Raw genomic sequence first — 26,159 nt, 5'->3', positions numbered from 1 at the left:
GTCCAGGTGAATGGGACTTTTTCTTTAGTCCAGAATCTGCAAAAGCCCACCGTTCCCAGAAACTCACGTGGCGCGGGGTGGTGGGGGTTGGGATCAGCATCACAGCCTTTTCCTTGGCTTCGGTGAGCCACCGCTTTCCGTCGTCGGCACCTCGGTACGACATAGCTGAGCTTTCTTAGCCGATACCTGATATCCCAACTCACCCAGTTCATTCAGGAGCTTCTAGGAGGGCCAGAATTTTTTCTTTGTCTGTGATGTCTCTGCCTTCAGCCAACCGCAGGGCTTGGGTTAGCGCCAGGAGTTCAGCCTTCTGAGCCAAAGTTCCTTCTGCCAGAATGTCAGAGTGATGAGTAGGTCTTATTCTGTCAACAAAAAGCTCTAATAATGTGTCCATCAGCCAGGGAAACAATTGAATCATGTGTCTCTGACCAGAAGCCACTATATGCAGACAAGCAGGCCATCCCTCAGTCACCAGGTCTAATTTTTCAAGTGCCACTGGTCTTTTAGGGTCCCAATTTCTGAGTAAGAACCTCTTTAGCAATATTTTTGTTCTCAGTCACATTTAGGAGTCCCAAAGTTGGGGACAACATTAGGGCAGTCTCAATAGCATCTAAGGCCATCCAAGGTTGTTCTTTATTTCTTATACGAAGGGCTGTTTATCTTTTTAATGCAGCAAAACCTGGGATCCACAGTTTGCAAGGACCTGTAGTGTCCAGGAACCTTTTAAACTTGCTTTGCATTGGTTAGTGGAGGAATATGAAAACACAGTCTCTTTTAAGGACTCAGCTTCTGTGTTAGCACCCCTTCTGTTATTTCTTTATTTTTAGCCACGAACAGGTGAAGGGTTTTGTCTTGAGGAGGGGGGGGGCTCCTCTTCTTTTTGTTAGGACAGTCTCTCACCCAGTGTTCTTCTTTTTCAACAGCAAACACTCTGGTCTTTAGCCAAAAGCTTTCTTTTTTTTGTTGCCAGGTACTAAGTTTTCTAGTCTCCCTGACTTTTGTGACCAGCAATTCATTTCTCTTATCTTTTTTGAAAATTTTCTGGCTCCCTATTTCTTACAGATCATCTCTAAGTGCTAGTATTATTAGCAAGTGTCACTTTGCTAGGTTCTAGTCTTTGTCATTTATCTCTCTTTGCTCCTGTTTCTTAACTGCAATGGATCTAATTATTACATCTATATTCTGTCACTTAACTTTTTTCATAGTTTACCTCTTTTTACTGTTAGGTCAGATTGTCGGGGCACTAGTCCCACAGAGACGAGACCCTCAACAGAGCCTGGCAGTCAGGTGCTCCTTACCTTGTATGTCTCCCTCACCGGAGCTTAAAACAGATTCACTGCCAGCAACTCAGGGCAGTGCCTGAGAAGAGAAAACACATGGGGCAGAGAAGGGAATGCAGTTTTCACATCAGACCACTGATATTTCAAAATGAACACAATTTTTTCTGTTAACAGTTAACAAGAGACAGGATACAGGGGACAGGGAAATGAGAAGCAACCAGGGAACCTTGTGGCGTCCTCAGATCAGACGCAGCAACCCGCTGAACTCGAGCATACTAGTCAGCGGAGGGAAAGAAACTAACCAGGATTTTCTCAGTAACGGCGAATGGACAGGGAAGAGCCAAGCGCCGAGTCGTCTCTGCCGCGCGCCGCGGCGGAAATGTGGGAGTGGCAAACAAACACTGGCAGGCAGAGGCAGCAATTTAACTATTTCTGCACTGCACTCCCGTATGGCCTGGAGGCGGCGGCGGGCCTGGCGGAGCACAGACAGCAGCCTCCTCCTGCGAAACGGCCCCGCCGCCGGTCGGGGCGGCAGCGGCTGCGGTGGGGGCAGCAGCGGCGGCGGCTCGGGCGGCGGACACAAGGGAGGGAGTGTGGGCGGGCACCTGTGCGCAGACTCCGGGAGGAGCCAATGAGGGGCAATTTAACTATTTAACTACCTGATAAACGCCCTGTGCTCTCTGCACTGTCTTTGGGGAGGGAGCACGCAGCCAGGCAGGCACAAGGGAGTGCGGGCAGACTCTGGGGGGGCCAAAGGAGGGACAGCGGCTGTAGTCGGCCCCTCCCCAGCTGTGGCAGGCTTCACGGCCACTCCGGGACCGGCAGGCGGCCGCACTCACCACCAGCATAACTGCGCCGCCAAAGCCGGCTCTGCATCTAGATTCTCTTTTGAACAGCCTGGGGCTCCCCAGCCGAGTGCGGACCGTGCGCTGCCCTTGTCGGCCGGTGGCAGCCGGTCTCGCCCCACGATGGCCCCGCAGCCAGGCTGGCCGGCGCTGCCCGCCCGCTGCGAGCCGCTGGCACTGCCTCGCCGAGAGCGCGGTGGGCAAGACCGGCCTGATGGTTCTTTTTTCTCTTTTTTTCCTTTTTTAAAACCATTGCTGACAAATTTTGTCCTGACGTCAGTCCAAGTCTACAGTCGACAAAGGGTTAACACACACACACACACACACAGTCTTGTCATGTGGCCAGCCAAACGCCACTTTCTGACGGGGTCGGATTCCACATTGACTCTTTTTCCTGATAGGGGTGGGATTCCACATCCACTCCCGCTCTGGCAGAGAGTACACTCTCTCTCTCCTTCACTCTGCCAGGCAACAGCCAGGTCTTTTTGACTGTTCTGTACCCTGGGCACTCCTTCCAGGGTCTCCCTTGGAACACCTTTTTTGGGGTGCCGACCGTGAGGCCATAGACAGTCGTCCTCTCACAGCCACTGCCAGAATAAACCCACAATCTCGGAATACACAAATGCAGCAGTTCCACACCTACACACCCAGCAGACTGTCCCATTTCTAGAATAATAGCAGACACGAGAGCAGACACGAGACTCAGACAAAAAGAAAAAACCAAAGCACGAGGTGGGACTCGAACCCACGATCTCGCGACCTGAAGCACGAGGTGGGACTCGAACCCACGATCTCGCACAGAGGCACGAGGTGGGACTCGAACCCACGATCTCGCAACCAGAAGCACGAGGTGGGACTCGAACCCACGATCTCGCACCCTGAAGCACGAGGTGGGACTCGAACCCACCCGGTCTCCAGAGGGGTCCACTAAGCGTCCTTAGTCCTCCCCTTGTCCTCCTGGGACGTCTCCCAGGGCGCACAGACGGTGGACACCTGGACACGTCTGTCTGTCCACACCCTGCGCTCCTACCCGGAGCGCGGTCTCACTGTGCACATTGCACACTGAGCGTCTGCAAAACCGAAACAGCGATCGCTCATACAGAATGGCCTTCCTGGCCTCTCAGAAATTAACAGAACACAGACACCAGACCAAAGCAGAACAGTAAATCTTACTTCTGAGCGGGTCCAGGACTTCTGGGTAAACGCGCTGATTCCCGGCCAATGCACCAAATGAAAGACTCCAAAACTCCCAAAGGGAGGCACTTACTCAAGCCTCGGGTCAGCGGCGCACCCAAGAAGACACTGAGACCGAACTTAAGATGTATAGAGAGCAAGATTTAATACTACAGCAATGACAAGAAAGAACATAAAAAGCACATATACCAGATATCTGGGGTCGAAACTCGCAGAGGAGATTCGGCAATTAGCCCAAACTTTTCACAAGCTTTTATAGGAAATAGCCAGGTAGAAAGTACAAGTTTTACGTCACCAAGGTGTTCTGCCAAGGGGCTTTACATAACCAAGGGGTCGTGTCCTATATTTTGGCAATGTACTCGATCTATTGGAACATTCTGGGACAGTACCAGGAGGCCCCTATCTCAAAAATGTTCTTGGCATAGTCTTCAGTTGGGAGGGGTAGGACTAGGTTTTTTCCAGGAGACCCCTTATCTAAAAAATGTTCCTGGAGCAGTTTCCAATTGGGAGGGGGGTACCTTGGGGTAAAAAGTTCAGGAGTGCTCCGGGAACTATCTCTGGATGGGAGGGGTAAGAGAACTCTGAGCTGAAGAGTTCATGGAGAGTTCAGGTGTCCAGTCATTAACTCTTTCAATATCAATAAAGACAAAGAGGGATACTTCATACTCATCAAAGGTATAAACTTCCAAGATGAACGCTCAATTCCAAATAACTATGCTCCCAAAGCAAGGGCATCCACATTCATGACAGAAACTATAATAAAGCTCAAAGCACATATTGTCCCTCACACAATAATAGTGGGAGATTTCAACACCCCACATTCATGAATGGACAGATCCTAGAAACAGAAACTAAACAGAGACACATTGAAAATAACAGAAGTTATGAAACAAATGGATTTAACAGATATCTACAGAACATTTTATCCTAAATCAAAAGGATATACCTCCTTCTCAGCACCTTCTCCAAAATTGACCATATAATTGGTCACAAAACAGGCCTCAAAAAATATAGAAATTATCCTATGCATCGTATCAGATCACCATAGACTACGTCTGATATTCAATAGAAACATAAATAATAGAAAGCCAACATTCACATGGAAACTGAACGACACTCTACTCAATGATACCTTGGTCTAGGAAGAAATAAAGAAATTAAAGACTTTTTTAGAGTTTAATGAAAAAGAAGCCACAAAATACCCAAATTTATGGGACAGAATGAAAGCATTACTAAGAGGAAAACTTATAGCTCTGAGTGCTTCCAAAAAGAAACTAGAGAGAGCATACACTGGCAGCTTGACAGCAAACCTAAAAGCTCTAGATTAAAAGGAAACAAATTCACCCAAGAGGAGTAGATGGCAGGAAATTATCAAACTCAAGGGCGAAATCAACCAAGTGAAAACAAGAAGAACTATTCAAAGTATCAACCAAATGAGGAACTTCTTTGAGAAAATCAACAAGATAGTTAAACCCTTAGCCATACTCACTATAGGGCACAGGGACAGCATCCTAATTAACAAATCAGAAATGAAAAGGGAGACATAACAACAGATTTTGAAGAAAACCAAAACATACTCAGATATTTCTACAAAAGGCAATACTCAACAAAACTGGAAAACCTGGATGAAATGGACAAATTTCTAGACAGTTACCAGGTACCAAATATAAATAAGGACCAGGTTAATGATCTAAACTGTCCTATATACCCTAAAGAAATAGAAGCAATCATTCATAGTCTCCTAACCAAAAAAAAAAAAAAAAATAAGCCCAGGTCCAGATGGGTTTAGTGCAGAGTTCTATCAGACATTCAAAAAAGATCTAATTACAGTTCTTCACAAACTATTCCACAAAATAGAAGCAGAAGGTACTCTACCCAATTCATTCTATGAAGCCACAATTACTCTGCCTCCTAAACCACAGAAAGACCCAACAAAGATAGAGCACTTCAAACCAAATTCTCTTATGAATATCGATGCAAAAATATGCAATAAAATTCTCGCTAATTGTGTCCAAGAAAACATCAAAACAATCATCCATAATGACCAAGAAGGTTTCATTCAAGGGATGCAGACATGGTTGAATATATGGAAATCCAATAATGTAATTGAATATATATACAAACTCAAAGACAAAAAAAAAAAAAAAACAAAAAACACCATGATCATCTTGTTAGATGCGGAGAAAGCATTTGACAAAATCCAATACCCATTCATGATAAAAAGTCTTGGAAAGATCAGGAATTCAAGGTCCATACCTAAACATGATAAAAGCAATCTACAGAAAATGAGAAGCCAACATCAAAGTAAATGGTGAGAAGTTGGAAGCATCCCCATTAAAATCAGTAACTAGACAAGGCTGCCCACTTTCTCCCTACCTATTCAACATTGTACTTGAAGCCTAGCCAGAGCAATTCCACAACAAAAGGGGATCAAGGATATGCAAATTGAAAAGGTAGAAGTCAAAATATCACTTTTTGCAGATGATATGATAGTATATATAAGAGACCATAAAAATTCCACCAGAGTATTCCCATACCTGATAATCAGCTTAAGTGAAGTAGCTGGATATAAAATTAACTCAAACAAGTCAATGGCCTTTCTCTACACAAAGGATAAACAGGCTGAGAAAGAAATTAGGGAAACAACACCCTTCTCAATAGTCACAAAAAAATATAAAATACCTTGGCATGTCTCTAACTAAGGATGTAAAAGATCTGTATGATAAGACCTTCAGGTCTCTGTAGAAAGAAATTAAAGAAGATCTCAGAAGATCGAAAGATCCCCCATGCTTATGGATTGGCAGGATTAATATAGTAAAAATGGCTATCTTCCAAAAGCAATCTACTGATTAAATGCAATCCCCATCAAAATTTCCAACTCAATTCTTCAACGAATTAGAAAGGGAAATCTGCAAATTCATTTGGAATACCAAAATACCTAGGATAGCAAAAACTCTTCTCAAAGATAAAAGAACCTCTGGTGGAATCACCATGCCTGACCTAAAGCTGTACTACAGAACAATTGTGATAAAATCTGCATGGTACTGGTATAGGGACAGACAAGTAGACCAATTGAATAGAATTGAAGATCCAGAAATGAACCCATACACCTATGGTCACTTGATCTTTGACAAGGGAGCTAAAACCATCCAGTGGAAAAAAGACAGCATTTTCAACAAATGGTGCTGGCACAACTAGTGGTTAACATGTAAAAGAATGTGAATTGATCAATTCATATCTCCTTGTACTAAGGTCAATACTAAGTGTACCAAGGAACTCCACATAAAGCCAGAGACAGTGAAACTTATAAAGGAAAAAGTGGGGAAAAGCCTCAAAGATATGGGCACATGGGAAAAATTCCTGAATAGAACAGCAATGGCTTCTGCTGTAAGAGCCAGACTCAACAAATGAATTTGATTGAAGAGAAATTGGGGAAGAGCCATGAAATCATTGGCATAGGAGAAAGCCTCTGCCTCTGCCTCCCAAGTGCTGGGATTAAAGGTGTGTGCCACCACTGCCCAGCATTATGTCTATTCTTATATGAATACCATGTAATTTTTTTATTATTTAACTATAAAACACATAAATATCAGAATAGTGCTATCTATAGATGTTGTTTAACTGTGTATGATTGTTGTTGATGTCCTGAGTTAATTTTCAATATGACACTCAGAGATTTTTTTCATGGAATATAATAAATTGAGCTGGAAATTTAATGGGATTTGAACTGAATATGTTGATTGCTTTTAGTAGTACGGAAATTATTTGTGTTAATCTTGCCAAATCATTACAGGTAATCTTTCCATCTTATTCTTCATGTTTTTTCCATTATTTATTTCTTGTTGATAGCCCTGGGGCTAATTATATTTGATGTTAATTCCACTCTTCTGTGAGGGGTTGTGTGTAAGGAATGAGTCTGCACTCAGGTGACTTCCTATAAACTTTCTTTCCACCTTATTTTGAAAAATAAGGGAGAGCTGATGATTGGGCAGATAAAGGGAAGGAGGATCAGAAGGTTGGGAGAGAGAAGAAGAGGAAAATAGAAGGAGAGGATAGAGGGAAGGAGGAAGAAGAAGAAGCAGAGCACAAGCACATGACCTGGAGAAACCATAATTTCTAAGGGATCTCATAGATGTGGAAGCCGATAGTGTAGAGGTAGATCTGCAATCTAGGTGCACAGCACGTAATCATATTAACTGAGTTGTGTTTTCATTTGCCAGAGCTTATTTGGGGTGGAAATTTACCACAACATTTATTTATTTAATGTATGTGAGGACAGTGTCACTTTCTTCAGACACCAGAAGAAGGCATCAGATCCATATTACAGATGGTTGTGAGCCACATTGTGGTTGCTGGGAATTGAACTTGGGACCTCTGGAAGAACAGTCAGTGCTCTTAACTGCTAAGCTATCTCCCTACCCCATCTTCTAATAGCTTTACCTTCTTTGTTCAATCACTTGAAGATCTTGTCACATTGGACTTACACTTCCTTGGTTATAGTTACAGCAAGATATTTTTATATTGTTTGTGGCTACTATAAGGGTGTTGTTTCATTAATTCCTTTTATGGCTCATTAATTAATTGTATGAAGGAGTGCTACTAATAATTTTGGGATAACTTTGTATCAGTCTATTGAGCTGAAAATATTGTTCAGATAAAGGAGTTCCCTTATCAGATTTTAGCTTTTGCTTATTTATACTATTATACCATCTGCAACTTGCTGTACTTTGGCTTTCTTTTTCTAAATTGTATCCCCCTAGTCTTATTGCTCTAGCAAAACCCTTAAGTTCTATATGTATTCATATATAGTGAAAAGACTTGTCTTATCCCTGATTTTGATGGAGATATTATAACTTTCTCTCCATATAATTTGTTTGTTATTGGCTATGGGTTTATTTGTATTGCCTTTACTTATTAGATTAGGTATACACAATTTGTCCTTGATATGTCCAATAATTTTATGATAAAGTAGATTTGATTGTCTCAAAATATTTTTTAGCATCTAATGAAATGGTCATTTTCTCTAGTTTGTTTATATGTTGGACTACATTGGGAGAATTTTTTTCAACTTACATCTCTGGTACAAAGAAATATCCCTGATTATGATAGATGATCTTTTTGATATGTACTTAGATTCTGTTTGTCAGGTTTTTTGTTCTTTGTTTTTTTTGTTTTTTAGTATTCATAAGGAAAATTGATATGTAATAATCTTTTTTTTTTCTTTTGTCTTTCTGTTGTTTAGATATCAGGGTAACTGTGCCCTTATAAAATTAATTGGGCAATGTTCTTTAGGTTTCCATTTTATAATTCATTTGTGGAGTGTGGTATTAGGGTTTCTTTGAAAGTCTAGTGGCATTGTGTGCTAAAACCACTTTACCATGGGTTTTTCTCAGATGTCTGACTTTTATTGACTACTTTGATTTTCTTACAAGTTATCAGTCTACTTTTACTGCTTCTCTTATCTTGTTTAAATTTTGTAAATGTGATTGTCTTAGTTTGGGTTTTACCCCTGTGAACAGACATGAAGACTAACAAACCTCTTAGAAAAACACTTAATTGGTGCTGGTTTACATGTTCAGAGATTCAGTCCATTATCATCAAGGGAGGGTCATAGCAACATTTAGGCAGGCATGGTGCTTGCAGAGCTGAGAGTTCTACATCTGAACTTAAAACAACTAAAAGAACAATTTACAGATGAGTCAGCATCTTAGTCATGTAATATTTACTTGTGACTGTTATAGTTTAAGATGACAGAGAAAGCAATCTAGATGCCATAGATTGTATGAACACAGAACATCCATTAGAAAAGAACTTGAAGAAGTTGAGAGTTGCAAACAATGTTTCTGCCTAATCATTTATAAATGTGACAGAAATTATTATCATTACAAATAAAACTTGTTTACTGTGCATTGGTGTGGGCCGTGGAGAAACATCAGTAAGTTCCTTCCTTCCCACCAACCCTGGCAGGCAGGAGGGCTGGCCTGAGGTAATGAGAGCAAGAAAGCTGTCCCTTTCTCTCCCTGGCAAAAACACTTGGAAATACATGGCTATGATATCTCCTTAAGAGCACAGTAGAGTTGGTTATGACTCTCCATACTGTGGATCAGATAGCCCTTAGGACATGAGAGCAGGAGTGTTGGCTCTGTCCTTTGCTGGTTGCAGCTTTAGGTGAGGTAGCCTAGACAGAGTTGAGGAGCTCTCCATCGTGGTGTAGGCGTGTCTCATCTCCTACCCAGTCCTAGATAGATCCAGGGCAATGAGTTGATCCTCCCACACATATGATCTGCTGGAACACATGAAAAGCCCAGGTCTGCAGTTTGAAAGCTGCAGGCTGTCCATGACACACAGAAATAACACAATATTGCAGAGTAGTTCTGGTAAGTTTGTGATACACATAGTATATTAGAAGCCATAATACTCAGACAAAATAAATGAAACAATACTGTGAACAAGTGTATAGTGTATATAAAGAAATATGGACAATATGGTATGCAATGGGACATACTGCCAAACTATTGCTTTGCCAATAAGACTTTTTTCTCTATCTCTTTTTTCTTTTATTGAGAAGCTTGCAAGGGAGAGGGTGGTACAAATGGAAATGATTGGAATTGGGGTACCTAATTTAAAATTTAGAGTGAATCAATAAAATGGTTTTTTAAAGGGAATACAACAGAGAAAACCTGAAGTAGCTTGTCCTGTTCAAAAGACTATCTGATTTTGTCTTTTTCAGCTCTACAACTAGCTCAAAAGTTTCAGATGGTTATTGAAAAAGTAAAGAAATGTCCAGCTGAGACTAAAGGAAAGGCCATCCAGAGACTGTCCCACATGGAGATTCATCCCATATACAGTTACCAAATCCAGACACTACTGCAGATGCCAAGAAGTGCATGCTGAAAGGAGCCTGATATTGCTCCTGAGAGGCCCTACAAGAGCCTTACAAACACAGAGTTGGATATTAGCAGCCAACCACTGGACTGAGCATCAGGTCCTTGATAGATGAGTTAGAGAAAGAACTGAACGAGGTTAAGGGGTTTTCAACTCCATAGAATGAACCACAATATCAACAAACCAGACCCCCAGAATTCCCAGAGACTAAGCCATCAACAAAGAATTACTCATGGCTCCAGCTGCATATGCAGCAGAGGATGGCCTTGTAATTCATCAATAGAAGGAGAGGTCCTTAGTCCTATAAAGGTTCGATAGATGCCCCAGTGTAGGGAAATCGAGTGTGAGGAGGGATTGGGTGAGTGAGTAGAGGAAGATCCTCATACAAGCAGGGGTAGTGGGGATTGGAAGAGGGTTTCTGGGAGGGAGGGAAACCTGGAAATGGGATAACATTTGAAATATAAATAAAGAAATTATCCAATACAAAAAAGGAAAAAATGAATATAGCTATATTTTTATGATTAATGTTATGTTTTCATTGCTTAATAAATCATTTATTTGTTTCCAAAAGAACAAGAAAAAGTAAAGAAATCTTAAAATATTTGATACATCTGTAAATACTTTAGCAAGAAAATTCTACAGCACATTGAATCTTATAATTTAAGAGAATCATATACTTCTTACAACTGATAGTTATTTCCAGTCCCATAATGTGTAGTATTACCTGAAATGTTCTACTTCTTTAGATGACAGTGTCTGTAGTTTCAAAAGAGTAAAGAATGTTTACAGAACACAGAGGATATGGACATAGGGTAGGCATAACCTTCCATACTAAAACTTTTCATCCTGTAGAGATGTTCTTCATGACTCAGAAAGTTGTACCTGGAAACATTCCTTTACACATTATAACTCCCTTGGACTCAGGGATAAACTACTCACAAGTCTTTGAAAGTCCCGAAAGATAATAAGAATATCAAAACCTATGTATCTTATGGTCACAAAAACAGTGCAATCTTTAGGGGAGAGAGAAGACTGATAAGCTGCATGATTGTTATAGGATAAGGTCCAATATTAAAACTTTCATGAGTTCTTAGCTTGCTGAGCTATGCTTTTTAGTGATAAATTGGATAAATTGATGACTGAGTTCATATAAGTCAGTCCTCACCCCTACTCCTGCAGAAAACCTGAATAAACACATTAGTTTTCAAAAGAAAGAAAGAAGGAAGGAGAGAATGAAAGGGAAGAAAACAAAAAGAGAGAGAAAGGAAGGAAGGAAGGAAGGAAGGAAGGAAGGAAGGAAGGAAGGAAGGAGGGAGGGAGGGAGGGAGGGAGGGAGGGAGGGACGGAGGGATGGAGGGACGGAGGGAGGGAGGGAGGGAAGGAAGGAAGGAAGGAAGGAAGGAAGGAAGGAAGGAAAAGAAAAAAGGAAGGAAGCAAAAAAGAGATGATAAAAGAAGAGAAGAAAAGAAAAGAAAAAAGAAAAGAAAATTTCTATACAGGGTCAATTGCAAAAGTCTCTTTCTGATAGCAAGGCATAGATGTTTCAAGAAAGTAAAAATACAAATTTATTTGAGAGATAATGTAAGCACTGAGTGTTGATCAAGGATTACATACTAAGGGGCAAGTAAGAATATGATTTATAAGTTATCACAGAGAAGAAAATAAATTCAGTATATGAAAATGATTTGAAATGCCAGCTAAATGGGGCAGAATCACCCACAAGTTAATAGTCAACAGGCATAAATGAAATGTTTTTTTGGGATATATAGAAGTTTGTGCTAAGACATCAGTTAGCCACTCTGCCAAACAGTATATGACAAACTTGTTGTCAGCAAATGCGGCATTGATAGGACATGTGGTATAAACAAAATTAATCCAAAGAAAGTTGTATTTCAGAATGGATATTGTTCAAAACAGAGGTAATAATTATAGTATTGAGAGATGTGGGGATATCTAACTGGAACAAGCATATCTTATGTTAATTGGTTATTGCCTTTATATATGCTATGTATTTTGCACTTCATCCTTTTCCTCCAACATGTTGCTGCTTTTGAATCTTGTAGAAATTTCGAGATATTGGAATATTGAAAAGTCCAAAACCATTAGTCACAAGCATTTGACATTTTTCTCTAAATTTGCTTTTCACCAATTTATCTGCTTTCTCATTCTCTATAATGTGAAGAGTTTCTGCTTTGAGAGATTGAAATATATCTAATAAAATTAAAATAATGCTGCCTCCTTAAGAGTTTCATCTCAATTCAGTTCTTACAACCAAGAAAGAAGTAACACAACTATACTATACTTATTTAACTAATGAACAACTCAAACAGCTGTGAGCTGATATATTGATCAGATTTTTGTATTTAAAAAAATACATATTTTCCACAATGCATGTGTATCAATATCCATTTTTTCCTACTAACTTTGAGTCTAAGAGTTCAAACAATATTTTGGTGGGAAAAATAGTTCTTGTTTCCCAAGTATCTGTGTTATATACACAAGTATTTGGATAGGAAAGACATAGAAGTGATACATGATGTATGGATGATAGATTGACAGAGAGACAGACAGATGAGAAAAACAGAGAGAGACAGAGAGATAGAGAGAGAGGAGAGATGACAGATGATATATTAGACACTTATACAGACAGACAGAAAGATAGAGATATACAGATAGACAACCAGCAGTGAAAAGATAAATTACATAAACATATAATCAAACATACACTTATTGATACATACACACAATCATACTTATATACAGAGAATAAGAGAAACCAGAGAGACAGATAGACAGAGTAAGAGAAACAGAGATGACAAAAAATAAAATTCTTTTTAAAATCTATTATTATTGTTATTATTAGTAGTAGTAGTATTACTTATTCAGTTTACATCCTGTTCACTGCCCCAATCCTAATTTCCTCGTCCCACAATCCTTCTCCCCCATTCTTCCTACCCTTCTCTTCTAAGTGGGTTGGTGCCATCCTAGGTATCCATGTACACTGACATATAAAGTCAATGTGAGGCTCGGTATATCCTCCCACTGATACTACACAAGGCATTACAGCTAGTAGAACATATCTTACTGACAGGTAATAGATTTTAAGTTGTTCAGGAAACAGATGTAGAAGCTGTATATCTACTACATATATCCAGGGAAGTCTAGACCAGCTCATGAATATTCTTTGGTTGCTGCTTCAGTATCTGAGAATCCCAAGGTCCAGGTTAGTTGGCTCTGTTTATCTTCATGTTGATTTCCTTTCCCATTGGAGACTGAAATCCTTCCTCCTATTTTTCTATAAGAATTTCCAAGCTCCATCAATAGTTTGTCTGTTGGTAGCTATATCAGTATGAGACCACTGCTATTTGAAGCCCCTCAGAAAACAACCATACTAAAATACTATTTATATGAATAATAGAACCTAATTAATAGGGTGAGGGATTAATTGCCCTATTAATGAGATGGGTCTCAAGTTGATTTGGTTATTGTGTGGACAGTACTCCAGGCTGTGTTCCATTCACTGTCCCTGAATTTCTTGTAAACAGGATAATTTTGGAATGAAATTTAGGTGAGTATGTAGGTGTCCCTATCACTCCAGTGGTAACTTCAGGTTCCATATCATCAGTACTGTATATCACTTTTAAGAAAACCCCCATTTATCCTTTGTTGCCTCCATATCCTAAGACTTGCTTTCTTCCTGAAGAGGCCCTATATCTCCACATCAACATTAATTTTTTCAGCATCTTCTGAAAAAAGTTACATACACTCCAAACACACACACACACACACACACACACACACACACACTAAACCAAATAAAAGAATATTGTTTTGTCAACTTTGTGAGCCTGATGTTAAGCTGCACTAGGAGCAACAGTGATAGAAAGTACTTGATATTTGTACAGAAATAGATACATTAATCAGTGAATTTGTATCAGTGGCCTAGAAGTAAATTCACACAATCAACAAATGGCACTGGTCTAATGGACATCTATATGTAGAGGAATGAAAATAGATCCATATTCATCCTCCTCCACAAAATCCTGTTTAAGTGGATAAATGCCAACAACAACAACAACAAAAACAACAACAACAAAAGCAATGAAACAGTTACACTAAATCTCATAGAAATATAAGGTAGGAAAGTCTTGAATGCATTGGAGTAGGAGAAAATTTTCTGAAGAGAACACCAATGGCTCAGGCTCTAAGATAATAATTAATGAATGGGATACCATGAAAATTTAAAGCTACTGTAATGCAAAAGACACTGTCAATAGGAGAAAACATAAGACTAAGGATTGTGAAGGGATATTTGACAACACTATATCTGAGAGTGAGCTAATATCCAAAAAGTATACAGGACTTAAAAAGATAAACTCCTACAATGCAAATAACCCAAAGTAAAACTGGGCACACACAGACCTAAACAGAGAATTCTTAAAAAAGTAATCTTAAGGGCCAAGAAGCACTTAAAGAAATTTGCAAAGTACTTAGTCATCAGGGAAATGCAAATCAAAATATAATCTTAAAACAAGAGAAGCCACTAGATATCCACAGAACAAATTCTTAAGTGATCAGCTTCTCAACAGTGCTACATTAGCAACCAAGACAAAAGGAATGATCATATACTATTCTAAACATGTACAAAATAAAGTAACAGACTCAAATTACATGTACAATATGTGGTTTAATGAACACTAATCTTTACAACTGTCTATTTTAATTCATTTAGTAAAATGTAATTTTCTAATATGAGCATTGCTTTCTGAGTTTCACTTAGTAGTTTGTAATTCTTTGTGTTTTGTCTCATGAGCTTTCCACCTTGACAGCAGCATGCATAATTCTGCCATTGTTCAGATCATGTTGATGATATTTTATATAATTTTATGTGTATCTGATTCCTGAGCAAAGACACAAACTCTTACCAAATATCCTGGTTTCCTAGCTCTTAAAATTTTCTATTCCCTCTTTACCAATTAATCCTGAGCCTTTGATTACCTGTTTGTTGCAGATATATCAATTTTTATTGATTTTCACAATTCTGCATTTTGATTGGTTGTGGTTTATTTAATAATGTGCATCTCTTATAATGATGAGTACATGAAGCAATATTTATGTGTGAATATGAATTTCAATATTTAGAATGTTTAGACATTTAGAAGAGAAGAGGTAATAAGGAAGAAAGTAAGAAATGAGTTGGGCATCCTATTCAGGAGAGTATTGCAACCTTGACTGTCTGTCAGTTATAGTGCTTTTTTTATTATAATTATATAAAACTCCATGTCAAAGACTGCGTCCTATTATTTGGTTTTGTCTTATCATTATTTTTTAAAATTTAACTTAATTTATAATTCATTTTTTACACTCCATATTCCATTCCCTGCCCCCCACCATCCACCCTCTGACTGCTCCACATCCCATACCTCCTCCCCATCCCACCCTGTCTCAAAGTGGGTGTCCCCACACTCACATAAACTGACCTCTAATTCCCTGGGGACTGAAGTCTCTTGAGGGTTGCGTACATCATATCTAAATGAACACAGACTCAGATGTCCTCTACTGTATGTGTGTTGGGGGACTCATATCAGCTGGTGTATGCTGTCTGTTTGTTTGACCCGTGTTTGGAAGATGTCGGGGGTCCAGATTAATTGAGACTGCTGGTCCTTCTACAAGATTGCCCTTCTCTTCAGCTTCTTTCAGCCTTCTCTAATTCAATGACAGGAGCCATCTCCTTCTGTCCATTGGTTGAGTGCAAATATCTGCATCTGACTCTGTCAGTTGCTTATTGGCTCTTTCAGAGGGCAGTCTTGATAGATCCCTTTTTGTGAGTGCCCCATAGCTTCAGTAATAGTGTTAGTCCTTGGGACCTCCCCTTGAGCTGGGTCCCACTTTGGGCCTGTTGCTGGACCTGCTTTTCTCAGGCTTCTCTCCATTTCCATCTTGTAATTCTTTCAGACAGGAACAATTATGGGTCAGAGGTGTGATTTTGGCATGGCAACCCCATCCCTCACTTGATGTCCTTTCTTCCTGCTGGAGGTGGTCTCTATAAGTTACCTCTCCCTACTGTCAGGCATTTCCTGCAACCTCCTATTTCCTGAGGTTGCCTGTTTACATTTTTTCTGCTGACCTTCAGGGCTTCAGACCTTTTCACTCACCAAATACCTGATCAGGTTCCCCTCCCCCCAACTCCTCCCTGAACCTGTCCACTTTCCCTCCAGGGTCCCTTCCTCTCTCCCTATTGGTGATTGCTTTTTTTTCTCCCTCCCAAGTTTTACTGAGGTGTCCTCACTACTTGGGCAGTTCAGCTTGCTGAGATTTTCTGTGTTCTGTGGACTGTAACTTGGGTATTCTGTACTTTTTTTATTTTTTTGCTAATATCTCCTTATTAGTGAGTGCTTACCATGCATGTCCTTTTGAGTCAAGGACTTTCTGTCTGGTCCTTGCTGCTGGGGCAGACCCCTAGTTGGTCTGCTTTTGTGACGACTCCATGATCCAATCCATCCTAGAGAAACTGCTGCCCTCAGTGCAGTTAGTAAGAATGCCTTCCCCCTCCCTGTCCCCATATCCCAGAGCTGCTGCTGGTAGCCTTCTGGACTCAGCACCCATCACCCACCAAAACCCCCATGCTCCCAAATACCACTCCCCTACCTTCCATCACTTCTACCCATTCCCCATGGTCCTTGCTGCTAGGGTAGGCCCCGAGTGGGACTGCTCTAGTGAAGATTCCATATCCCAATCCATCCAAGAGGACCTGTTGCACTCAAAGAGATCAAGGACCTGCTGCACTCAGAGTAATTGAGGACTTGCTGCACTCAGAGCACTTGAGAGGTTGAGGACCATCTGCACTCAGAGAAGTTAATGATCTGTTGCTCTCAGAGCAGTTGGGAACCTGCTTCACTCAGCACAGTTAGATAACAGCTTGACTGCTCCAGGGAAGACGCAACAGTCTGAAGGCCTCACAGGAGATCTACTGCAGCCTGGAAAACAGAACAGTAGCTTCTCTGTAATAGTGAAGTGCCTCCAGTTTGAAGGCCCACAGGTGGTCTGATACAACCAGGACTGCAAGCCTACCAGGAGATCTGAAGCAACCCAGGGACAAATGAGGCAGACTCTATACAGTCACCCAGATTAACAAACACCAGGGATATCCAGCTGGTGAAAGGCAAGCACAAGACCATAAGCAATAGAATCCAATATATGTGGGTATCATCAGAACACTGTTCTTCTACCACAGCAAGCCCTGAATAAACCAAGGCACCTTAACATCAGGAATTTGTCCAAAATCATATATCATTCTTTTTTAATTATCTTGTTTTAATTATTAAGTATTCACCTTATTTTGTCCATACTGCCTCCTCCTAGTCATCCCCTCCCACAATACTTTCCCCATCCCACCTCCCCTTCTCCTCTGCAAGGTAGCAGTAACCTATGTTTTCCCCCAATTAGGCATGTAAGTTAATGCAAACATAGTTGATTCCTCCCCCACTGAGGCCAGATAAGGGATCCCAACTAGAAAAATATATCCCACATCCAGGAAACAGGTTTTGTGATAGCCCTCATTCTGGTTATTTGGTACCCACATGAAGACCAAGCTCTACATCTGTCTCATATATGTAGGGAGACCTAGCCCCATCTGTGTCTGTTCTTCATTTGGTTTGTACAGAGACTGAAAGCCCCACGTTTACATGTTCGGTGACTCTATTGATCTTCCTATGAAATACGTATTCACTTCAGGGCCTAAAATCCTTCCTCCTGTCCTTCCATAAGAGTCCCAAAGCTCCATCCATTGTTTGGCTGTTAGTGACTGTATCTGTGTGAGTCATCTGTTTAGTGGAGACCTTCAGCAGACAACAGAGATGGAAGATGAAGAAAAGGGGATTCAGTATCAGGTATGGGGAAGGAGAGATGAGATGGCTAGATCACTATGAAAATGAATGGAAATATGCAATGGACAGGTTTAAGGTGGTAGAGTCATCTCCCAGAAGAGACAGAGATCTGGGATAAAGGAGGTACCCAAGAATCAATGGGGTAACCTTATATGCGACTCACTATATTGTTAATATGGAAACTGACAAGGTCACCTCCTATTTCCAGGCAGGAACTCCAGTACTTTCAACCCAAACTGGATTCTGTCTGCAAGAAATGCACAATGGGGGATGAAGGGGATAGAGCAGAGGCTATCTAATGACCAACCAATAACCAGCCCAAATTGAGACTGATCCCATATGTAAGCACCAAGCTCTGATGCTACTAATGATACACTGTTATGCTTGTATATAGAAGTATGTTGTTCTTTTAGAGGTTCCATGTAACCTCCCCCACACCCTCAGCCTGAAACCTGTTTGCTCAGGTTTCACTGTTAGCAGGAAGAGAGCATGGGGTGGAGCCTGCCACTCTCTCGTTCTGCCACTCCCACTGCCGCTGCCTGCCGCCTTGCTGTTCTGGAGCCAAACACCTGGTCAGCTGAAACTGGACTCTAGGATGATTTGGCGAGAATGGGCCCCTTCCCCCTCCTTCATAACTAGGTGCACAGATTAGTAAAATTGAGTTTTGATCAAAATCTGATTTGTCTTAGCTCCATTCTTTCTCTTGTCTGTCTAGTTCCTTTTCTTTCAGCTCAAGTCTGCCATCTCAGCTGTACACATTCCTCGTGAGCCGCTTGACGGCGCCAGAACAGGGACCTGAAGAATGGCAGAAGGACGCTGAGAGAATGCTGTCCATGTAGAGCTCCACAGGAAAAGCAAATGGTCTTCATATTGGACACTAGAGTAACAAACAGGTACACATGCTAGGGCTAGCTTAAAATTTCATTTTTTAAAGTGTTGCTGAGGGTCAGTAGGATACGAACTAAGCTTGAATTGGCTCTAACCCAGTGCTGGTTCTGCTTTGGTCAGCAGCATATTAAGCGAAACTAGAAACTGAAATCAGGCAGTTGTCCCCAGCTTTTAGGAGCTGTTTCAGGTGGAAGATGGTAGGGTTTAAAGTTATGGATCAGCCGATCGTCTGTAGTTTTCAGGAGCTGTTTCAGGCCCGAGGAGTAGGGCTTAAAGTACAATTGGTAAGAAATATTTAAGATAGGATAGATAGCTGCTACCCATGAATCAAGGAAGAAGAAACAGTAGATTGCAGAACATGGGAAAAAGTTGGTGGGGCCTTGAAAATCATTCAGCCAAATAATTTCACCTTAGGCCTCTGGGTGCTCATAAATGACACTATCAAAGATGCTACCTCTCCGGGATTAAATTGTACCCAGGCAGAGCTTGTAGAATCTCAGGAAGAGCGCCTATCGGAGAGGGCCTTCTCAGAAAATTGATAAATGTGTAAACTCTGATGATGAACTAATTTCTATCAGAAATCACTCAGATAGAGGAGCTGCCCATTATTTTGATGAGAATTGGTTTTCTTGCGAGTCTCCTTCTCCACCTATGGTCCCCACCTCGGGAGGTGCTACTCATAGGGACACACGACTAAGCAAATTAGAGTTTGAAATTAGGCTTCAGAAGTTGACTAATGAGCTTCGGGAGCTAAAAAAGATGTAGGAAGTGGGGAAGAGTAACTGTTCTGAAGTTCACCAGGTGCCACTAGAAAGAGCTGTGAGTCCGGCTCCTGGGAGAGGACAGAATATGTCTGATATACTAGCCTTTCCTGTGGTCAAGGCAGTTGATCAACAAGATACTAGGGTCAGACATTACCAGACTTTGGATTTCAAGTTGATAAAAGAGTTAAAAATGGCTGTTGTGCAATATGGCACTTCAGCCCCATTTACTCAAGCGTTACTGGATACAGTCGTGGAGTCACACTTAACCCCACTAGATTGGAAGACTCTTTTTAAGGCTACCGTGTCAGGAGGAGATATTTTGCTTTGGGATTCTGAATGGTGAGACGCCAGTAAGAAAGCTACTGCTTTAAATGCTCAGGCTGGTAATTTAGCCTGGGATAGCAACATGCTTATAGGAGAGGGTCCGTATAAGGGAGAGACAAATCAGATTGATTTTCCCGTTACAGTGTACACACAGATCACAGCGGCTGTGCGCCGTGCATGGGGACTGTTGCTGGTTAAAGGAGATAGTGGTAGAAGTTTAGCTAGCATTCGGCAGAGTTCTGATGAGCCTTACCAAAACTTTGTGGACAGGCTTTTGATTTAAGCTAGTAGAATCCTTGGAAAGTCGGACATGGGAAGTCCTTTCGTTATGCAATTGGCTTATGAGAATGCTAATGCAATGTGCCGAACTGCGATTCAACCACATAAGGGACAGACAGATTTGGCTGGATATGTCTGTCTTTGCGCAGACATCAGGCCATCTTGCACAATTTTGCAGGGGACCCACATACAAGCTATGTTCTCATGGAAATGAGAGAATAATGCATGTTTTAAATGTGGAAGTTTGGATCATTTTAAAAGTCATTGTTCTAAGAACAAAGGTTCTGAGAATGGGCAAGCAGACCGTGCCTCAGGAATTTGTCTCTGGTGCAGGAAGTGTCGCCACTGGGCCAGAGAGTACAAGAATAAGCCAGGCGTTCTGAGCTGCCCAGTGCCAGGAAAGGAGGGAAGGGGTCGGCCCCAGACCCCGACTTACTCAAAGAAAACAGCTTATGGGGCTATAAATCTGCTGATCAGCTAACAAGATGAGTTTTTGAGCTTGTCAGGTCAAACCCAGGAAATACAAGACTAGACCTCTATTCCACCATCCACGCAGTATTAACCCCAGAAATGGGAGTCCAAACTCTGCCTACCAGAGTCTTTAGACAGCTACCTGTAGAAACCTGTGGATTTCTTTTAGGATGAAGCAGTTCTATTGTAAAAGGCCTGCAGATTTATCCAGGTGTTATAAATAATGATTATGAGGGAGAAATTAAAATCATAGCTGCTTCTCCTCATGGTGTTATAACTGTACCTGCTAATCAGAGAATTGCTTAACTTACTTTGACCCCTTTATGTCAGTCACCGTAAAGATTCTTTAAAAATGAGAGAGAACAAAGTAGCTTTGACTCCTCTTGCATAAATTGGGTTCAATCTATTACTAATCAGAGACCTAACCTTAAATTGGCATTTGATAGAAAAAGCTTTGAAGGATTAATAGATACTGGGTCCGATGTAACGATTATAAGAGGGCAGGACTGGCCCTCAAACTGGCCCTTGACTGATTCCTTAACTCACCTTCAAGGAATTGAATATGCTAGTAACCCAAAACATAGTTCCAAATTGCTAACCTGGAGAGATGGAGATGGATAATCAGGAAAAGTTCAGCCGTATGTTATGTCAAATGTGCCTGTAACTCTGTGGGGAAGAGATCTGTTGTCACAGATGGGTATTGTAATGTACAGTTCTAATGAGATGGTGACTAAGCAGACATTCAGGCAGGGACCTCTGACTGGTCATGGACTAAAAAAGAAGGGACAGCAAATTAAGACTTTTGAGGATCCTAAACCTCACTCTAACACAAGAGGTTTAAAGTATTTTCAGTAGCGGCCACTATCTTGCCTGCATCCCATGCGGTAAAAAAATCCAATGACTTAATGATATTCCGGTGTAGGTACATCAGTGGTCTTTACCTAAAGAAAAAATTGAAGCCACTTCTTTGCTAGTGCAGGAGCAGTTAAAAGACGGACATTTGGTGGAGTCTCATTTTCCTTGGAATACACCAATTTTCATTATCAAGAAGAAATCGGGTAAATGGAGACTGTTAAAAGGTTTAAGAAAAGTTCACAAAACTATGATACCTATGAGAACTTTACAACCGGGGCTTCCTTTCCTAGTAGCCATTCCTAAGGGATATTATAAAATCGTGGTAGATCTGAAAGACTGTTACTTTACCATCCCTTTGCATAAAAGGATTGTGAAAGATTTGCTTTTAGTGTTCCTTCTGTAATTTTAAGGAACCTATGAAAATATATCAATGGACAGTTCTTCCACAGGGGATGGGTAATAGTCCTTCCTTATGTCAAAAGTTTGTGGCATAAGCCATTCAGCCTGTGAGACAACAATGGCCAAAGATTTACATCATTCATTTCACAGATGATGTTTTGATGGCGGGAAAAGACCCCCAGGATTTACTTTTGTGCTATAGAGACTTACAAAAAGCCTTAGCTGATAAGGGATTGCAAATAGCTTCTGGAAAGATACAAACTCAGGATCTTTATAATTATTTAGATTTTGGACTCACTGATCAAGCTGTTTTTCCCCAAAAGATTGTTATTCGTAGAGATAAATTAAGGACCTTAAATGATTTTCAAAAATTGCTAGGTGATATTAATTGGCTTCGCCCCTATTTAAAGCTTACTACAGGGAAGTTGAAACCTTTATTTAATACTCTTAAAGGGAATTCTGATCCTACTTCCCCTAGATCCCTAACCTCAGAAAGATTGCTGGCCTTACAGCTAGTGGAAAAAGCTATTGAAGAGCAATTTGTCACTTATATAGATTACTCCTTGCCATTGCATCTGTTAATTTTAATATGACTCATGTGCCTATGGGACTGTTATGGCAGAAATTCCCTATAATGTGGATACATTTGAGGATTTCTCCTATACATAATATCTTGACATATCATAAAGCAGTGGCTCAGATGATTATAACTGGAAGAAGGCAGACATTAACTTATTTCAACAAAGAGCCAGATATTATTGTTCAGCCTTACAGCATAAGTCAGGACACTTAGCTGAAACAGCATAGTACAGATTGGTTGCTTGCACAAATAGGGTTTAATGGAACTATAGACAGCCTACCCCCAAGATAGATTGATAAAATTTTTGAATGTACATGATGTGATATTTCCTAAAATAACTTCCTTACAGCCTTTATACAATGCTCTATTGATTTTTACTGATGGCTCCTCTAAAGGGCGAGCTGGATAACTTATTAATAATCAACAAGTCATCATAGAGACTCCTGGTCTTTCAGCTCAGTTAGCTGAATTAACAGAAGTACTGAAGGTCTTTCAGTTTGTACATGAGGCTTTTAATATCTTTACTGACAGTTTACATGTTGTGCAATCAGTACCCTTATTGGAGACCTGTGGTACATTTAACTTTAATATGCTGTCAGGATCCTTATTTTCAGAATTGCAAAACATCATTCTTTCCCAGAAAAGTCCATTTTATATTGGCCACATACCATCTCACTCTGGTCTTCCTGGACCTTTAGCTGAAGGCAATGATTGCATTGACAGAGCTCTAATAGGAAAAGCCTTAATTTCGGATTCTGTTTTTTTGGCCAAACATGATCATGAAAAGTTTCATTTCTCTAGCCATACCTTAAGGCTCCAACATAAAATCACTAAGGAGCAAGTGAGAATGATTATAAAACAATGTCCTAAATGTATTACATTATCTCTAGTGCCACATTTAGAAGTCAATCTTAGAGGTCTTATGACTAATCATATTTGGCAAATGGATATAACCCATCATGTGGAATTTGGAAAATTAAAATATATACATGTTTGTATAGATACTTGTTCAGGATTTCTTTTTGCTTCTCTGCATTCAGGAGAGGCTTCTAAAAATGTGATCAATCATTGCCTACAAGCATTTAATGCCATGGGATTGCCTAAATTTATTAAGACAGATAACGGGCCATCCTATTCTAGTAAAAATTTTATTTCATTCTGTAAAGAATTCGGTATCAAACATAAAACTGGAATTCCTTATAACCCCATGGGAAGGGGAATAGTTAAACGTGCTTATGGCACCTTAAAGAATTGGCTTTTTAAGACAAAACAGGAGCAGTTATATCCCCCAAGATCACCAAAGGCACATCTTGCCTTTGCTTTATTTGTTCTAATTTTTTTTGCAAACTGATATTAAAGGTCAGTCTGCAGCAGATCGCCACTGGCATCAGGTTACTTCTAATTCTTATGCATTGGTAAAATGGAAGGACCCACTAACTAACGAATGGAAGGGTCCAAATCTGGTTCTAATCTGGTGAAGGGGCTCGGTCTGTGATTTTTCATGAGAAGATGGAGCCTGATGGCTAGCTGAGAGATTAATTCGTCAGCTGAACACAGATCCTAAATCTTACTGTAAGTATCACTCTTAGTGCTAAAATTCCTCCTTTGCCTAGAAATCAGCTGGGAACAGAGGCTCCCAAAAAAAAGCTGTTTTCTTGCAACTCTTAGAGCCAGCTACCCCACAAGGAGGCCAGAGAAGGAGCCTAGACTTGATAATTTGCAAGTGAATAAAGTACCTGGACTTCCTCAAAAGAAGCTTTGTATTGTTACCTTCTCATTGTCTGTATCTCATTTTTTCAAGCAGGTCAATCAACACTTTCCAGCCAGACTGCAGTGGGCATGCATCCCCACCCCCCAAGAGTGTGCAGTAAGCAGCTACTATTTTCATTCTAAAGACATTCTAACATGTGTTGTGGCTTTTGGTCTGATTTGTGATTAAGGTTTGCTACTAGGGCTAGAAAGGTGGAAATTTCAAATATTAGAAGAAATTGGTTTTTATTCTGATAGACAGGCTTAGTCCCTTAGCTGGTCTCTGGTTTTCCACCCTTGCTGCTATTGCAAGGTCCCCTGTAAAAATAACAGAGATGAGGAGGGTGACCTCCAGCTCCTAATATAGCCTACAGCCACAGACTGTGGTGTTACTAGTGACATAATTCTTGTTGAGATCTTGCTGAATCTGAGGTTGACAATTCTCCTTTAGGAGCTGCACAGTACTCAGAATTGTGCATACTGATTTGTAATCATAGTAATACAGTATGGGCATCAGCTTGGGTGCAGAAATTATACTGCAGGGGAAGGTCCAACTTGACCATTTCTGAGTTCCCTGTGAGATAAACCCGGTTTGGATAGAGGTTGGTATCTAGTTCCAGTTACAACCAAGAATATCATTCTAAGTCTCTGCCTTCCCTCTCCAAAACATACCAAGGGCCATGATTGTGGGTCGTGACAGCACCCACGGGAGAAATCTGGTCAATATCCCCCAGCCATGGTAAAAGCCCACTCATGCAAGGATGAGAAAATCATTTGATCACCTCAGTTAAGCGTGGCCTTATTAAGCTTAATTAATAGGGGGGAGAGAGGTTAGAGACCGTATGGTGAGAAGGGCAAGCCCTTCACAGCCTCCCACCCTAACAAGCCAATTGGCTTTGTATTATGGAGCAGGTCATCACCCCCTCCTCTCTGTTCCCTGCCTGTCATCCAAGGCTGTGGAGGAGAATCCACATACTCTCCTTCAGTGTTATCTTAATAAAGTGTCTTTCAAAATTGTACAATTAGTTATCACCAGTGTTCCAATGCCCTAGAAAGACCACGTAGCTGACTACTTGGTATTCAGCTAGGAAGTTACCTATTCAGTAACTAATTAGCATAATAAAAGACAGAGCCAACAGCTCAGGGCTAGACTGCTAGATGTTTACTAGGACAGAAAGAACAGTCTTATCCAGATATGGTTTACCATAAGAACAGATAGGAAATCCCACTGAGACAGGTTTCTTCATTAGGCCCTAAGAATTCAGGCAAAACTATTGAGCATAAATAAATTCTATGCCTCAGGCCAGCCTTTTCTTTTTTTATATTAACAACAGGGAGGAGCTGTAACCACCCCCACCGCCTTGAAACCTGTTTGCTCAGGCTTCACTGTTAGCAGTAAAAGAGCATCATGGTGGAGCCTGCTGCCCTATTGTTCTGCCACTCCCACTGCTGCAGCCTGCTGCCTTGCTGTTCTGGAGCCAAACACCTGGTCACCTGAAACTAAACTCCAGGATGTTTTGGCGGGAATGGGCCCCTTCCCCCTCCTTCATAACTCGGTGCACCAAATAGTAAAATTGAGCTTTGATCAAAATCTGATTTGTCTTAGCTCCATTCTTTCTCTCATCCATCTAGTTCCTTTTCTTTCAGCTCGAGTCTGCCATCTCAGCCATACCCATTCCTCGCAAGCCACTGGATGGCATGAAACATTTCCGTCCAGCAGCTCACTCATTTTTTTCTTCTAAAACATATCTGGAGTTATA

General features: G+C 40.8%; 2 long non-coding RNA genes across 2 annotated transcripts; one reads left to right on the top strand and one right to left on the bottom strand.

Annotated features, from left to right (window-relative positions):
• Window positions 1-427: 427 nt before the first annotated feature.
• On the bottom strand, window positions 428-1,631 carry LOC147000501 (uncharacterized). The gene is made up of 2 exons (XR_015045867.1): window positions 1,583-1,631; window positions 428-1,359 (listed from the first exon to the last, which is right to left on the bottom strand). It is a non-coding gene; the product is annotated as an uncharacterized LOC147000501 (long non-coding RNA).
• Window positions 1,632-18,886: 17,255 nt separating this feature from the next.
• LOC110287761 (uncharacterized) lies at window positions 18,887-25,953 on the top strand. Its single transcript, XR_002377247.3, has 3 exons — window positions 18,887-18,983; window positions 24,455-24,517; window positions 25,734-25,953. It is a non-coding gene; the product is annotated as an uncharacterized LOC110287761 (long non-coding RNA).
• The last annotated feature ends 206 nt before the right edge of the window (window positions 25,954-26,159 follow it).

The sequence above is a fragment of the Mus caroli genome, unplaced genomic scaffold (assembly GCF_978045245.1).
Source record: "Mus caroli unplaced genomic scaffold, Mus_caroli_1 scaffold_18, whole genome shotgun sequence".
Lineage (NCBI taxonomy): Eukaryota > Metazoa > Chordata > Mammalia > Rodentia > Muridae > Mus > Mus caroli.
This window is presented reverse-complemented; position numbering and strand designations above follow the sequence as displayed.